Raw genomic sequence first — 17,524 nt, 5'->3', positions numbered from 1 at the left:
AGAATTCCCCTCTCTAGAGGGAGCACCTCCCACTGCCGCATGGAATTCTGCGCACAGGTCCTTCCTCCCCTCATCCCACACACGACACAGCTCTGACCACCCATTACCTGCTCGCACCCCCTCACCACCCCACTGCCTTCAGCACTGCCTTCAGCTACACTTGGGAGCCCATGCGACCCACTGCCCCTCACCCCTCCAGTGTGTCCCCGATGCCTCATCCCCTTGGGAGTAGCTGTGGGTCCTCTTCCGTGTTCTCTAGCACTCCTCCCACACCCCTTGTGTGGCCCTTGTGTTTGAGCTTCCTTGTCCATGCCCCTGCTCACCGGCTGAACTGCCTTCCACTCTCAGGGGCCCCTGGCCCCAAGACACTCCTGGTGTCCTTCACAGAATTCTCCAGCCTTGACTGTGCTCTACCTGCCTGTCTCACATCACACCAGGAGCTGTAGGGGGTAAGGACGGCTTCTGCTCCTAAGTCCCCAGGCATGGTGTTGGCCTAGCACGGACCAAGGATCTGTGGGACGAGGGAATGTATACCCGAATGCATAGCACAGTCACACTCCACTGCCCCTTGGTGCCCCTGAGAAGCCGGGGACATCGGACACTCTGAAAGCACTGACACTTGGACACGAGGCCACTCCCAGTGTCCCAGGCCCATCACAATGCACAGAACTGGCTGCTTCCCTTGATTCTATTTGTGATGCTGCAGCGGCCCCAGGAGCAGAGTCTCTCTCAGAGGAAAGGAAGAGGGAAGGGGGTGCCCACAGGGCCGCAGCTGAAGATGTCTTCGGACAAGCTGGCGCCTCGTTAGTCATGGCAGGGAGGGAAGAGGCCGCCCAAGAAATGGTGACATCGTCGTGGTCACCAGAGGAGACCGGCCCTGTACTCTGAGTACCGAAAGGCCCAGCCCCACGGAGCGTGCCCCCTGCACAGCCAGGCGGAGTGGGCGGAATGGGCAGGAGTGCATTCCTGAAATGGAGTTCTTATTCTCCCCACGGGGCAAGCGGACATTGGGAACCGGAACTTGGAGGGATGAGCACCGTGTGCCCAGGCTCGGGAGGTCTCAGCCTGGCCTCTGTGTCTCCGGGCATCGCTGCTGGTGCTGCAGGTGCACAGACGAATTAGACAGAGCCGGGCACACCATCTGTATTTCTCTTTCCCTCCCTCTCGCCTGGCTTCCGCTCTCCCTCTCCGCCACCTTCTACGCCAAGCTACTCTGGAACAGACCCCGTGAGTAATTGCTCCCCGGAGCACTCGGTTCCCAGGAAGACCCGCGGCCCTTGTGAAAGGGTCTGTGCAGCTAAAGCAGATTGAAGGCTCGAGGACTGGGATATTTTTGATTTGAGGCAGGTGGCTGAGGCAAGATAATCCCTAAAATTAGAGAAATGTGTAAAATGCATGCTTTCGACTCTCTCTGGAGGAAGACTCCCTGCCCGAGACTGGGGCATCCCAGCATCCCTGAGCCTGCAGCCGGCTTGGCATCCCACCAGGGCATTGTAATGAGTTGCAGGAAGGCTAATGCTCTTCCTTCGTAAGTGGCTCAAATGCCAGGATAATGCAAAGATCCCTCCAGATTCCAGAAGGGGCTGGATGACAGCGTCCGACCTGCCTAGGAAGGGACCAGAAGACACAGAGAAAGGCTGTCACAATCCAGGGAAGAGGAATGAAATCAGAGAAGAAAATGACTGTGTTTTTAAGAAAGACAATCAAAATTAAAGGGGAAAAACTAGTTCCAGGGAAGGTGGGGGAGGAAATAAATTAAGGACACCCTAAGAAAGCAGCTGGTCATTTTGTGGGCAGGGGACCTGACCTGGTGTCCTCCACAAGTCTGTCACTTTATGGGGACTTTGCTGAGGTAGCAGGGGCCTGGGGGACCCAGCAGTATTCTCTGAGACGTCCCGCGTGGAATACTGCTTTAGAATAGGCAGCTCTAGGGAACGAGGTTGGGTCAGTCAGGGCAATTAGAATATGGTCTGGGGACTAGATGATGTAAAAATGTCCCCAAACCAATGGCAAAGCAGAGATTATTTACTGAAAACAATCGGATTATAAAACATTATGTGCAGAATGATCTCATCTGAGTGAAGTAAAAAAGGAAGGATGTGCCCTGAGGTGTGAGTGGCGGAAAGCTCCAAGTGGTAGGAATGTGAGAGCTTTTCATTTTCACTTTTGCTCAACTACATTTCCCCTGTCCCATAATGCACATGCAGGGGCCGCTGGCCTGGTCTCTTCAGCAAGTCTGACATTTGCCAAGTAGCAGGGACCTACGGACAGAACAATATGCTCTGGGTGTTCCTGTAGAGCTTCTGGAGCAATAACAGATTCATTTAAAAGCCAAACTATTGAGGCAATATCTCCTCCCTTCCTTCCTCCCTTCCTTCCTTCCTTCCTCCCCCTCTTTCCCTTCTTCCTCTCCCTCTCCCTCCTCCTCCTCCACCTCCTCCTCCTCTTCCTCCTCCTTCTTCTTCCTCTTCTATTTGAGAGAGAGAGAGCGAGCACGTAGGTGCCAGCAGGGGCGGGCAGGAACACAGGGAGAGAGAATCCCAAGCAGACTCCACACTGAGCCAAGAGCTCGACATGGGCCTCAACCCCATGACCCTGAGATCTTGACCTGAGCCGAAATCAAGAGTCCTAGGCTTATCCGAACTGCACCAGCCAGGTCCATGGGCAATATTTCTAAGTAAGCGTGGCAGACAAAGGGTTAATAACCCAAGGGAAGCGTTCCTCTGGACTGGTGAGAACACAACAGGGAAGAATGGAGAACTGGGGCCAGGACACAAAGAGAAAAATCCACGACTAGTACATTTGAAAATGCTTCCCTCATTAGCAATCAAGGAACTGCAAACTGGAACCAGGAACCAACTCTCTCCCCATCAAATAACTAAGCACTGGAAAGAGAAAGGATAGCCCACCGAGTGAGAAGCCGAGCTGGTGGGCACACCCGCTCACTACCTCTGGTTTGTGTAGGATACCCAGGTAGACAGAGGCAATTCAAGTGGTCACCTTTGGAATTTGAGATGTGGGACAGATTTGTTATAACATTAAGTAAAAAGGGCAATTGACAATATCATCCCCATCAAGGAAAGCAAATGAGCAAAAAGAAGCCTAGAAAAGGATGAGAAAGAAACGCCCAGAAATGTTTCCACCTCTTCCTGGAGGAGGGAGGTGTGGTCAGCTCTTTCCTTATTTCCAAATGTTGATGCACGCCTCTTACTTTCATCATGAGGAGCTAGAAAAAAATAGCAAAAAGCTGATCCTGAGCTTTTTTTTTTTTTTTTTTTTTTTTTTTTTTTTTTGGATTTTGGGCAAGTTGAGAAAGCTGGAGTGTAGGAAAAACCAACCCAGCCAGCGGCATGAACGGCCGGCCTCAGTGTGCTGGTCGGTTCTTCTGATGCCTGGGAGCCCCGGGAGCCCCCACGTCCAGGAGGGGCTTCTGCACCACGAAGGGAGAGGAGGAGGGTGGACAGCAGCCCAGGCTGTGTGCGGACGTGCCACCGAGGCGCGGGAACAGCCTCAGGGAAGGGCCGTTTGACTATAGTGAGCCCCATGCCAGAAGGAAAGCCATGGGGCCAGAGTGGGGACCAAGGAGACTCTGCCACCTGGTGGGCAGGATGCCCTGGCTTCCAGAACAGGGGCTGGGGTGGACCAGAACCCAGGAGGGACTCCCACCGCTGTGTCCCTGGTGGCCAGTTCCGGGCCCCGAGTCCCTGCCCCAGCCTCCTCACACCCTCCTACCTCTGTCACTCTGCAGTGAGGGGCTTTGGACCAGGCTAACGCCTCCATGGCGGGTCTAGTCCTCTGTCCAGTAGGGCACTCCTCTAACAAAATGCCAGAGGCCAGGCGTCTGCATTCAAGATGCTGACTGGCGGGCTCCCTCCAGACGCTCCGACCAAGGAGGGCCCCTCCGTGCCCCATCCAGCTTCCGACTGTCGCCGGACTTTCTCAGTGTCCTTGGCTTGTGTCAGAGTTCCCGAAATCCCTGCTTCAGTTTCCCCATGCCTGTCTTTTCTTCACGTCTGTGTGTCTGTGCCCAAATTTCCCTCTCCTTATGGGGACACCACACGCTGGATTGGGGACTCACTCTAGTCCAGTAGGACCTTCTCTTAACTAGTTAGCTCTGCCAAGGCCTTGTTTCCAGAGAATGTCACATTCTGAGGTTCAGTGTGGACATGACTTTGCAGAGGGGGCGCTAGTCAACCCTGGACACATGGAGACAGTAACCACACTTACCCTCGGCAGCTCTTTGAGCTGTAAATGAGTTAGTATAGATAAAGCACCAAGAACAAGCCTGGCATACAGAAAGCTCCATCGAAGCCATGATTTTTCAGCTGAAGTCTGAAGCTGCCTTCTGGAACTTTCCCTACTCACAGGTAGACATTCAAAGATGTAGAAAAACCATCCAGCCATACACATGCCCTCCATGTTACTGGCCTCAGATGTTTTCCCAGGGCTGCAGTGGTTTTTAATTCCTTTTTGAATTGCTCTTCATTCTTTGTGATAGCCTGAGACCCCACCAGTGGGAAGCGGAAAATGGGGGACAGGGAGCAGGAAGGGTGCATGGTGGCTACCAGGGAGCCTTCTTGGCCCTCGGGCCTGCATCGGACCCCCATCACCTCTATGGGGGGCGGGTGTGGCCCAGCATCTTGGGCCACCCTTCTTGCTTCTTAAATTGTTGTCCCTTCTTGTTGGCAGCCGCCCCCTGCCAGCACAGGGGTCTTAAGTTCCCAAGGAGCTCAGCTGCACCAAAACCCCCCGCAAAACCCCCCAAAAACCAAAAACTAAAAAAAACCCAGAAAAATCGAAAAACCCAAGCATAACCAAGGTCACGCTGTCACACCTCCTTCCCCTCCTTGGAAGCTAAACTTCGCGCCCTCTTCACCCCTGCCATTGCCATGGCCCCAGGGGCCGGGGCTGATCCCGTTATAAAATGACCTTTGATTGATCTGCTTTTAGCTAAAGTGGGGGCAACTATACTTTACACTCTGGAGTTCCCTCTCAGCCCTGGAAGAACCTTCATTTATTATTCTGTCCCCCACACAGGCACAAAGCACAGAGACCACAATGCACTGGCACAGCTTTCCGACTTAAAGTAATTCTTCTTCTCTGAGAGCATTCTTGCCTGAAGGCTGCGGTGCCCACAGCTCAGGTGTGAGCCTGTGACCCAGCTCAGCCACTCAGAGCTCTTCCCTGGGATTTGTTCATGTCCAGCTAACAGAAGGGACGGGGACCCTTTGAAGGTAAACTGATAACATGTGAGCTTTATAAGTCTTCAGTCATCACAATGTCTACCAGACAAATGAAACCAACACAAAGAAGAAAGCGGATATGGAGAGAGGCATGGTGACAAGTGGGGACAGAAGGTGGAGGACAGCAAGCACAGTGTTCCTGGGGCTGTTTGCAGGTGTCTGCGAGGCACAGACAGCCCCCGAGTCAAGGTTAGGGGCACCCCAGTTTCTTTCCAAGAGATGTCTTCTTTTGCTAAACAAGTTCAAGCTGGGTTTCTGTCCCAATTACAAACACAACACTCTTCCTAAAAGAACTGACTATATGCCTGTCCTCTTGGGACAGATTTTTTTTTTTTTTGATAGAAAAGGAGAAAATAGAACAAGTAATTCCGACTGTGACCAGAATTATGAAACAGAGAAACATCAGGGATGGTAAGGTCTGATGCTACCGCCTTGGGTTTTTATGTGTGCTCTCTTGTTGCTACGGGAAAGAAAACAAAGACAGAAGCGTGTGTGTGTGTCTGTGTGTGTGTGTGTGTGTGTGTGTGATTAAATACAAACAAAGACAGCATCCTGTCGGCCCCAGCTGAATATTCAGAAATAGCCACACGATCTTCAAAAACAACAATGTGCTAAGTTGTCCTGGGTTTCGTTTCTCAGGTGTTGATGGTGACAGGTGTTCTCTAAATCAGTTCCTGTCAGCTCTTCAGGACGTGTGCAACCCCATTCCACAGGAAAGAAGACCAGTACAGTATGAAAAAGGAACGTGGAGCCTCCCCCAGGCCAGCTAGGGCTGGGGGGAGGGGAAGGTGTCACCTTTTGATCTGAGGGAGCTCACCCCTCCAGGACACCGCCTCGTGACACATTGCCAACACCACTGAACCTTGTCCCAACAGGTGGCCTCCATTCTAATGGGAGCCAAGTGTCTGCTTGTGCCCTTTGTTTGTGGTTCGTGGCACCTGCACCTTAATCTGAGACAAAGGCAAAAGGAAGACTAGTGTGGTCCTTCCACACGAGGTACCAGAGATGCCCCGCAGGTGTCCAGTGTTCTCACAGTTGGTGTGCATAAACTCCGCCTTCTACCAAAGATGCTCTTCCTCCTTGTTCAAGTTCAGGACTTAGCTCAGATGTTACCTGTTCCTCGGTCAGCCAGCACATCCTTAGCAAGCACCTACTACTTGCAGGTACTAGCCTCGAGGACCAGGATTGGAGCACACTTGCCTTGTGTCTTCAGTGAGGTCCAGAGTCCCTCTGAACAGGGTTGAAGGGAAGAAGGAGTGAGCTGGTGCCACATGGGAAAGTAAATGTAATTGTTTTATGATGACTTCTTAGAATTAGCTTATGAACACAGAGCTGATGGACTTCTTAGAATTAGCTTATGAACACAGAGCTGATGTCCTAAATAATCAATGAGAACCAACTGTGAACTTCTCAAGGGAAAAACCAGCTCTCATACATGGCAAGCCTTTCACAGATTCTCCTCCATTCTCTAGGGTTCCTCCCAAAGCCCCCATCTTGAGGAACCTCATCCCAGCCTACCCGTATGAGCTCAATCCTCCCCATAAGAGCTTTGTTTCCCCAAAGATTTGTACAGTGAGGCTTACCCAAAAGCACAGCCCATCCCAGGGAACCAAAGCCCTGGGTCTTGGCTCAAGCATTGTGAGATTCAACAATTGGGCTTTGGCCCATTTGGGTTCTTGTAGCTGGAAGCTGTGGGGAAGAGACGGGGGACAACTCAGGGCGGTTTTGCAGGATTTGGGCAACATCACACTGGCCTGCTATTCTCTTGTGGGTACCATACTCACCATGGAGAAGATGGAGTGTCTGAAATCACCTTCAAGTCCACCTGGACACAACTGACCTGAGCCCGGACAGAAGTGGTGGGAAGAAGCGACCAGTGGCAGTGAGCCTGCCCTCCTGAGTTCACACACTGACTGTTCCTGTTCCTTCTTTTAATGGATAAAAGAGGTGGCCCAGCCTAGAGGCCACTTGGCAAATGATGTGGGCTTTGAACATATTTTTTAAAGATTTATTTATTTGTTTGTTTAAAGAATGCAAGTGAGGGGAGAGACAAAGGGAGAGGGACAGAGAACCTCTAACGCACACTTCCCGCTGAACGCAGAGCTGGCAGCGGGGCTCGATCTCCCAATCCTGAGATCATGACCTGAGCCGAAACCAAGAGTCAGACACTCAACCAGCTGAACCCCCAGGTGCCCCAAGAATGTGGGTTTTGGAGTGAAATAGACCGTGTTCCTAATGCTGGACCTGCCAGTTCTTACAGGAAAGCTTGGACCAGTTCTCCCAAACTCTGTCTGTGAGATGCGGATAAAGGTGCACTATGGAGCGGAAGGACCAAATAACAGAATCACCAATGCAGGCGCTGGGGAGTCTGAGTGCTGGATGCAGAGCAAGTAGGAAGGAGAGAGAGTCTGGCAAGGGACACAGGAGGTTGGGTATCCGCAAGAAGACAGTACCTGTCTCAAGGCCAATTTTCCTGGGCTGAAGTGAGGTGAGTTGTTCTCGGGGCCTGGGACCATCTCAGCCAGGACAACATCACTTCCTGGTTACCTCCAGGGTCCCATGGAGGGCACTGGCCCTTCTGGCCTGTGTCTGCAGACACTTTGTCCATTCCTGAAAGAGTCCTTCACTGCTGCTAACGTGGTCTGAGGTGAAGCACCCAGGAGGACAGGGACTCGGAAGGAAGAGAAGGCTCACCCGGACCCAGGCGCTTCCTGGCTAAGGCTCTCCCTCTTCATCCATCACTGTTAGCCTTTGAGGGTCCCTGTTTGTTGGACTTCTGATTGGCAGCCACTCTGATGCACATCGCACCGTCTCAGCACTCCTGAGAGTGTCCTTTGGAGGGCAAGTAAGTTGTATTATCTACATGGGAAATAGGGCTCTTACTCCAAATCTCCTGGGGGTTGTGGGGCTAGGATGGAGTTTGGGGAATCAATTCACCCTGTGTTCTGTCTTTTCTTTTATAAAATGGAAATAAGGAGAGATACATTTTTGTCTGGGGGGCAGGGTTGGGGAGTCTGTGTTCTAGGTGCAAGGGCTATGTAACTTTCTCTAGGTTCTCAATTCCATCTGTAAAATTTGGGGGGTGCCATAGACTATAGACTATTCTCAGGGTCCTGTAAGCACTGAATGACCATGACTCTGATGAACCAGGCTTGCCTCATGAAGGACTTGAATGTGATTAGTGTGAAGGGGATGGGGCTGGAGATGTCTCAGGAGCATCGGGTCATTCAAAATCCAGGCTCATCTCCCCAGCACTTTGGACACGAAACTACAGGACCCTGCACTCAAAGAAAGACAGTGAGTTGCCAACAATAACCAGAAGGTTTTTGGTACATAAAACCCCAACAAAAGTGTTCTGTTAAAAAACAAACAAAAAGAGGTTTTGCCAAGAACCCTGCTCTCTCCTGAGGCCCGCTTCCCAGGCTGGTCTCCACCCCCAAACCTGGCTGATACACCTGCATCCCCCCAGATCAGTTGTTGCTGGAGGCGCTTTAGATCAAACTCTCTCAGGAGGTGATGACAGCAGGGTGGGAAGAGAGATGGATGTTCACATCCCAGGGCATCTACAGAATGGGTATAACAATGCCCAACTCTCTTTAAAACCTTTTGCTAGGCAATTGAGGTGAAAGCCACACTTGGTATGGTTTTAGTAATATTGAATGTTACAGAGAATGCAGTAACTAGGTCCCTATTTGGAAAATCTTCTGAGTGTGACATAGGGGTCAATGCCAGCCTGTGCGGCCCACCTGCCTCCTTATCGAGCAGGACGCCTCAGCCCTGAGCCTTTCTTCTGGGGTCCAGGACTGCTTAGCAATATGAATTCCAAGTGATTTCAGCCTGGCATGAGGAATGCCTGGCCCCACCTGCTGTGTTTGGCCCCCAAGTTCTTCTCTTTCATTCTCAATTTTTGCTATCATGGTGGTCCTCTCTGGTCAGTGCAGCCCAGCTTCCCCACACTGTAGCCCCCGGAGTGCGGACAGACACTTTCTGCATCTAGTTTTCATAGAGGGTTTAACTTACCAATGTAGTGTATGTGCTGAGCCGCATAAACGCCTCCCATCCACAAGTTCTAGAAACACTAATCCTGCTGCTTTCTTCCCTGTTCCCTCTGCCCTCCCTGGCTGCCTCTCCCCCACCCCTTCATGGAGCACTGGGAGAGGTTCCTGAGATGACATATGCAAAACACCCGAGTCATCCTCTTTCTATTAAACAAATTGAATCCATACTTTAAAACCTTCCAACAAGGAAAACCACATGCCCAGAGAGTTTCCTTGGTGAATTCTCCCATTTAAGAAGTAAATAGTATTCATTCTATACATGACCTTTCAGAAGTTAAAAGAGAAGGAACACCTCCCAACTGATATTCTGAAGCTAGTATATCCTGGTACCAAAACTGGACAGACATTACAGAGGAAAAAAATGTAGGCCAGTACCCTTCCCGAATATAGATACAAAAATCCCCAACAAAGCATGAGCAAAAGGAATTCAACAGTATATAAAAGGGAAAGCATATCAAAACAGAATGTTTTTTTTTTTTTCTAGGAAAGCAAAGCCAGTTCAGCATTTGAAAATAAATATAATTCACTATATTGAGATTAAAGGAAAAAAACCCTACATGATAATTTCCATAGATGTAGCCATAAGATTTGACAAAATTCAACGTGCATTCATGATCCACACCACTGGTAAACTAGAAATAAAAAGGAACCCCTTTAGCCTGAGATACGACATCTACACACTACACACAGCTAAACGCAATGGATGGTAAAAGACTAAATAAATATTTCCACCTCAGACTGGGAGTAGGGTGAGAGTACTCACTTCTGCCACTCCTCACCTAGTGTAAGTCCAAACCAATGAGATAAGACAGCCGAAAATAAACAAAAGGCATGGTGCCATGGACGGCATGATTGCTTGCATAGGAAATACCATGGAATCTGCAGAACATCTCCTGGAAACAATAAAGGAATTAAGCAAGTTCTCAAAGTCAAGATACAAAATGAGCTCTCTCTCTCTCAATCTCTCTCTCGATATCTATCTATCTAAAATCAATGAACAATGTGGAATTAAAATAGAAATCTGGCACAATGTACACTGCATCAAAATATGAACTTAGGTATAAATGAATTTAGGAAAAATATAACAAAATTTTTTTTATTTAATTTTATTTTTTCAGTGTTCCAAGATTCATTGTTTATGCACCACACCCAGTGCTCCATGCAATCCGCAATCCGTGCCTCCTTCATAGCCACCACCAGGCTCACCCCCCGCCCACCCAAAACCGTCAATTTGTTTCTCAGAGGCAAAATATTTTCAGTACCTGTATCTGAAAGCTCAATAGCACTAATGAAGGAAATCAGAGAAGACCTAAATAGAGAGACATACCATGTTTATGGATTAGAAGACTCAGTATTGCCAGGATACTTACTCTCCCTGAATGTTCTGTAGATTCAACACATTCCCAAACAAAAGCTGAATAGGATTGTTTTGTAGATATCGACAAGCCAATACCCAAATCTGTAGGGGAAGGAAAGTAAAGGGATTAGTTTGAACAATTCGGAGAAGCAAGAACAACAAAGGAGAGTCACCGTGGTTTAGTCCAAGACTCATAATAAAGCGACAGGAATTGACCTGTGGGGGTACTGGTGAAAGGAAGATACAGGGATCAGTGAAAGAGAATAGGGTCCCAAATAGGACCCGCAGATAAATGAAAACACACTGAATTGTAAAGGCAGTTCAATGAAGAGAGGATGGTCTTTCGAACACATGGGTGCTGGAGCAGTAGGGTATCCATACCCGAAAGAATGAATCTTGCCCAATCCCTCACATCTCATAAAAAAATTAGCTAAAATGAATTATGTACCTAACATAAAACATAAACCTTTACAACTTTACAACATATGAGGAAAGGCTCTGACTTCAGGCAAGACAAAGAGTTCTTAGAACAATAAATTCACTATCCATAAGAGAAAAAAAGTGAGAATTTGTACTTTATCAAAGTTAAATATATTTTCTCTACGGAACACATTGACTAAGAGATGAGCCACAGATTGGAAAATACTTGTAAACCACATATTTAACAGAGGACTTGTACCTGAAATTTATAAAACAGTCTCAAAACGCAACAATCAGAAACACTTTGTCAAAGGTAAATAAGGAATGAAAAGATAGTCAGTATGATTACTGAATGTGGACGTGTGATTAAAACCGCAGTGAGATACCTCCACGCACTATTAGAATGGATTCTTTTTGAAACCGGCAATTCCAAGAGCTAGGAGGCATGCAGAGAAACTCAAGCTCTCATGTATTTCAGGTAACAATGTAAAAATTTCATAGCCATTTTGCAAAACAGTGTGACAGCTTTTTATAAAGGGAACATTTCACGGGTCTTTCCATGAGGAAGCATAACCCTGATATCAAAACCAGAAAAAGCCAGCAGAGGAAAATAAAACCATAGGCGGATTATTCCTCAAAACCCCAGATGCAAAAACCCTTGAAATCTTAGGAAAAAGAAGGGTCAACTGGGAATATGGAGTTGGTTTACATTACAGAGTTAATGCATTTCACTAGATTAACATTATAAAGGAGAAAATACAAAGGATGACATTTCCCCCAAACTATCTAGAGACTCACTGCCATCCCAGAGAAAAGTCTAGCATTTAAAAAAAATAATAAGTTGGCAAGCCAATTCTAAAATGTATGTGTCATCAAGGACAGTATTAAGAAAAGAGGTAGACAAGTGGCAGATTAGGAGAGTTGCTGCAACAGATAAATCTAATAAATAACTTATATCCAAAATAGATTTTAAAACTCCTACGACTCAATAGGAAAGAGACAAACAACCTATTTTAATGTTGGTTGCGTTGCAAAATTGTACAGACACTTTGGCAAACTGTTTGGCACTTTCTCATAAAAGTTAAATATAAACGTAGGTATTTACTAAAGAGAACTAAAACATATGCATACTAAGAAAAAATGAGTGCAAGAATGTCCATAGTAGTTTTATTCAGAATATCCACCAATCGTATATAAAACAAATGTCCATTAATAGGAGAATAACTAAACAAACTGTTGTACATTCCTACAATCCATTTCTATCCAACAGCACAAAGGAATGAACTACTTAAATACATGCCAGCAGGGATAAACCTAAAAAATATTACACTGAGAGAAATAAGACAAAATATAAGACATAAAAGAGCACATATGTATATTTTCATTCATATGAAGTTCTAGCTCTTTGCAAAATTAACCTAATATGATAGAAAACAGGACACTAGTTAGCGGGGTCAGGCTAAGTTGACTGGAAAGGGGCATGAAGGAACTTTCTAGGGTGGTAAAAATATTCTGAATCATAATGAGTGTGTAAATTTCATGGATGGTGCAGAACTCATCCATGGCATGTCTTGTCTCTTTCACTATGTAGATCAAACCTCAGTAAAGGAAAAAAAAAAATCTGCACAGGAGAAAAGAAGCTTCCAATATCAGAGTTAGAGCACAAAGACCAGAATGACTTCCGAAATCAGATTGGCATCTGAACTGCCTCCCCGGTGGGGGAGTGAAAGAAGGGGTGAAGCCTTCCATTCCCATCTGGTTGAGCCAAGCCAGTATGACACCTTTTGGTAGGATCCCTAAGCACCAAAGCAACAACATCTGGTTGGGGCAGTGACTTCTGATGTTAACAAGTCATCAGCCTTGGGTCCAGAGAGGCACACTCCTTTCTGTAACACCCCCTTATCTCTCTGCCTTAAACAAATAGTTTGGTTTTCCAAAATGTGCCCTTTAGTATCCATGCAAAATAAATGATTTTTTTCCTGCTTTCTAAACCTTGCTAAAGACCCCCCCCAAAGTTGAGTCATTTAGTAGGAGATTTATGTCTGCCTCAGTTTCTTTTGTTCCCAAACTATGAGAAAAGATCATCTTCATGTCACTAATAAGTCTGCCACATTCCCTCTCCAACTTTCTTTCTTCCCCTTCTTTCCCTTATTCTCTCTCTCTCTCTCCCACACACACACACCCCTGTGTTCCCAGCAGAGCCAAGGGCAGGTTCTCTTCCTGAATCATATACAGAATAGGGCCTGATATGCACACACAATCCCCTTAGGTGTGATGAGGGCAGAAAGATGAGCCCCATGATTGTTCTGACCAGTGCACAGTGGGAGGGGAATGAATCCTCCCCCACACACATGCCCCCATACAGACCTTTTAAGCTGAAGTCGTGCGTGGACATTCACTGCCACTGTAGTGGAAGGGGTTGAAATCCAGACAGATGGGGAAGGAAGGCCCCACAATGTCTGTCTCTGCCCCCCTCTTTCTTGCTCCTTCTCCCTGTATCAAATCCCTGCTGTGGCGTCTTTACGCAGCCTAAATTTGCAAGTGAGATTGCCTCATCCACCCACTTCATTTCACAGATGGAGAGTATCTGAGCTACGAGAGTGGAAAAAGCTGTCCAAAGGCATATGGTCAGTTAGGGCGGTGACCAGATTTATCTAGTGTCCAGTGACTAGACACTGGAAGACTAGACCTGTCTTCCAGTGCAGGGTACTATCTACAGCATGACCCTGTCAACCCAAGGTCTCTTTCCCATCAGAGAAGTGGGCTTATTCCCACTGGAAACTGTTGGAAAGTGGTACTCCTACCATGGTTTGCTGAGGATATCATGTGACTTTGGCCTCAGTCCTGGAGTGGGGACAAGACTGGGAGAACTCCAGAATCACCAGTAAAGTATACCTCCCTTTCAGACCCCTGGGAATGTAGACCAAAGAGGTATAGATCATGGGACAGTCCTCAGGAAACTTAATGGAGTCAGGTCAAATCAGGCCACCCACAGGACAGGGAGCAGCCTGGCATGTGTTCAGTGTTGTAAATGTTACGGGAGCTGCTGACGGACAGAGAAAGTGGAAGACATTGTTTCCAAATGGTCCACCTACCAAAATGATAGAGCAGTATAGTTCAGTGTTAAAAGCATGAGCTTTGGAATCCAACAGACCTGAATGTTGCCCCTCACTAGATGTGTGGCCGAGCCTAAAACAGTCTAGAATCTGCTCAATAAACGGTAGTTGAGCCTGGCTCGTTTTAAAGACCTGGTTTAGGAACTCAAAAGACACAGTACCAGGAGGTCAGCTCTGGGCTTCCACAGCCAGTGTTTCTTGAAAATGAGCAGAGAGCAGAAGCCACTGGGAGGGGAGGAGCTGTCCACTGTCTCAGTGCTGATCAGTCCAGAACTCAATTCTGGGCAGGAGCCCAGAGCCTTCCCACTGCTTAGGACCCCTGTTAAACCCCAGGCAGCAATTGTGGGGGAGTAGGGACAGAAGTGGGACAAGAAACTGGGAGAAATAACCCTTGCTGAAGATTCTAGTTCTGGGGATATAAGACAAGCTCTGCTGCTCCACTGGAGCTCAGAGAGAGGAAATGAACAGAAGCCAGACATCCTTAGAAGTCAGTCCAAACTCAGAAAAGCCATTGTTCACAGACCGGTTCAGTGCCTCACAGTCTAACACTCAGGAAGATCAATCACACACTTCTGCCCTCCTGGATCCAGTACAGGTTGCAAATAAAGGAGCTGCTGCTTCCGTGAGCAGGTTTAATGGATTTTCAAGACAAAGTGCAAACCTCATTGGCTGGCTGTGTGGGCATAGTAAGTTCTAGGGCAGAGGGATGGCTCTATATTTTGGCCAGGCAGACTCTAGCTGGACAGTAGCTCCTTCTGTCTGCCCAGCTGTGGGGAACTCTGGTGTAGGGACAGAGCTCTGGGCAGGGGCGGGGGGCAGAGAGACGATCAGTATTGCAATCTCAGACTTACCACGGCTGTCTGTAAGACCTTGGGCAAGTTGCATAGCTGCAAGACCCTATCATCTCACCCACAAGTGGGATGTCAATTCCTATCCTATGAGCTCTAAGTTAGGAAATGAATGTAAAGGACTCAGCAGAAGCCTGACCAACAAGGAGCTTTCAAGCTTACATGTGTCACACACTGACTTGTTACGCTACCCAGCTGATGTTCACCCCAAAGATCCATCTTGGAAAGGAAGGCAGAGGCTGGCAGGATGGGAGTGATGGCTGATGAGCCTCATCAGAAGAGACCAAATCTGGGCAGCATAGCAGAGTCTCAATGATGATATGAACAGGGTCCACATCCCTTTCCTCCTTAACTGACACCTTGGGTACATTGATAAGCTTTTTAAGCCTCAGTTTCCTCATCTGTATAATGGTGGTAACTATAGCTTCTCTCAAATAGGGTTACTGTGAAGATCAAAGGTAGTCAGAATGATCAAAGGTAGGCAGAATGTCTGGATCATCACCAACTTTGATAAATGTTCTTAGCATCATGAGTCCCATCAGACAGAGGTAGCCCATCTCTCCCAGGAGACCACCAGCTAAAACTGCCAGGCAGCAAGCTTCCTCTTCTTGCTGCTGAGCCCACTTCCTTCTATGCCTGGTCTGTGGGGGCCTGGGACAGCCATGCACATCCAGGAGCAGCAAAGACCCTGTCCAAACAGCCAGTACCTCTCCTGCCGGCTAATAGGCAAGTAAGCCAGAGCCCTGATGGTCCTGTTGGAAAACCTGTTCAATTGTTTCTGCTTAACCAGTTTGAAGGCCTGGACCAGAAAGTATGCATAAGCAGCCTGCCTGGAAAGGTATCACCACAGAGGTACCACTCTGGGACTGGGCAGAGGCTGGCAGCTGAGAGGGCTCTCGATAGTCAATCAGGATCTGGGGTTCCAACCCCTGGTCTGCCACTTACCAGCCACATGTTCCTAAGCAAGGAATGTCACCTCTAGGATTTATTTCCTTATCTGTTCCTTATCTCTTAGAATCCCCAAGGTTCTATAGGGTCACGTGAATTAGCAGGTATGGAACTGGTTTGAAGATGGAGATCTGCTGGCGGGCGCAGGTGGAAAGCTGGCAGGGAAGTATCCCTAGGATGGCTGGATGCTCCAGGTCCTGGAAGTCATTATCTGAAAGGGACTGACCTTTCTGTCCTCAGCCTGGCATTGGGCTCACATCCAGGGTTTGCCACCACCTTTCTTTCCATCCATTCTATAGGCCCATCTTCTCTTCAGAACCACAAATATGCACCAGACTTGGCCTCTAGGCGCTTGCTCAGGTAGCATCCTCCTCTCAGCTGCTGGGCCCTCCTCTACTTGCAAAAATCCAGAATCTTCTGATTCCCTAAAGGGAAGGGTTCTCTGTGGCCATGGCCTTCAATGAGGCCTCTCTCCGAGCACTTGGTGACATTGCAGTTTCTGTTCAGCTTATATAAATCTTTCACCTCTTTTTAAAGATAACCATGGAAAGGACCACCTCTGATTATGAGTATATATGGTGTGTGTGTGTGTGTGTGTGTGTGTACACACGTGTGTGTGTGTGCATGTGCACATGTGTGCACGTTCATTGGCTTTTTGCTTTTAGACCGGGTCACATGGTCACTGACATCATTTTAATGTTGCTAAGTTGAGATACTTTCAAGTTCCCAACCAAGGACTCCTGCTTGAGAAGGTGAGGGAAGCCTTTTGGAGTGTACAGAAAGGGCCAATCTAGGGAGCTACTGACACCTGCTTCCTCCCTTACCAACTCGCCCATGCATGCTCTTTGAACCTCAGTGTCCTTTTCTTGTCATTCTTGTATCACACAGTGTGATAATGTGTGGCTGTGTTTTGTAAATGCCGAAGTGCTATGAGGGTTTAGTTAGCCCTTGACCTTGTGCTCCCTACCCCCACTGGTGATCCTTCAGCGTGTGCCTCCAAGCCAGAACGTCAAGCCGTTGTTGGAGGCTGTGTCCAGGGTGCTGAGCAGAGCTCCACACGAACCTGCAGCCGGCCTCGCGCCCACTTCTCATTGAGCGTGTTCCTCGGGCGTCCTCTCAGTTCACCCTCCTTGGAGTTACCGAAGGAGCCCGCAGACCATGCAGGGCCCAGACCTGCTGATTTGGAAACCTCAAGTATAACCCAGGAATCTCAATTTTTAACCAGTACCCCAAGTTTATCAGGTGAGTCTGAGAATCATCAACACGTGAGAATCAGGGACCCAATTGTGCCCCCCAGAAATGTATTCCATGACACATTTACTCTCCAGCACTGCACACACACCCATCTCATGCCAGAGGCTGTGGGTGGGGACAGTCTTTGGGAGCAGGGGAGACGCACAGGTAAACATCTCACTCTGATGTCCCACACCAAGAATCTAATGAAGTCATGTATCCAACCCTGAATTCTGTTGGCCCCGCGAGGGGGCCAAGCAATGTGGAGACTGCTGCCACTAGGTGGGTTTCTTCCCCGGGG

This window comes from Mustela putorius, unplaced genomic scaffold, assembly GCF_011764305.1.
Source record: "Mustela putorius furo isolate JIRA1106 unplaced genomic scaffold, ASM1176430v1.1 tig00003909_pilon_pilon_pilon, whole genome shotgun sequence".
Lineage (NCBI taxonomy): Eukaryota > Metazoa > Chordata > Mammalia > Carnivora > Mustelidae > Mustela > Mustela putorius.
This window is presented reverse-complemented; position numbering follows the sequence as displayed.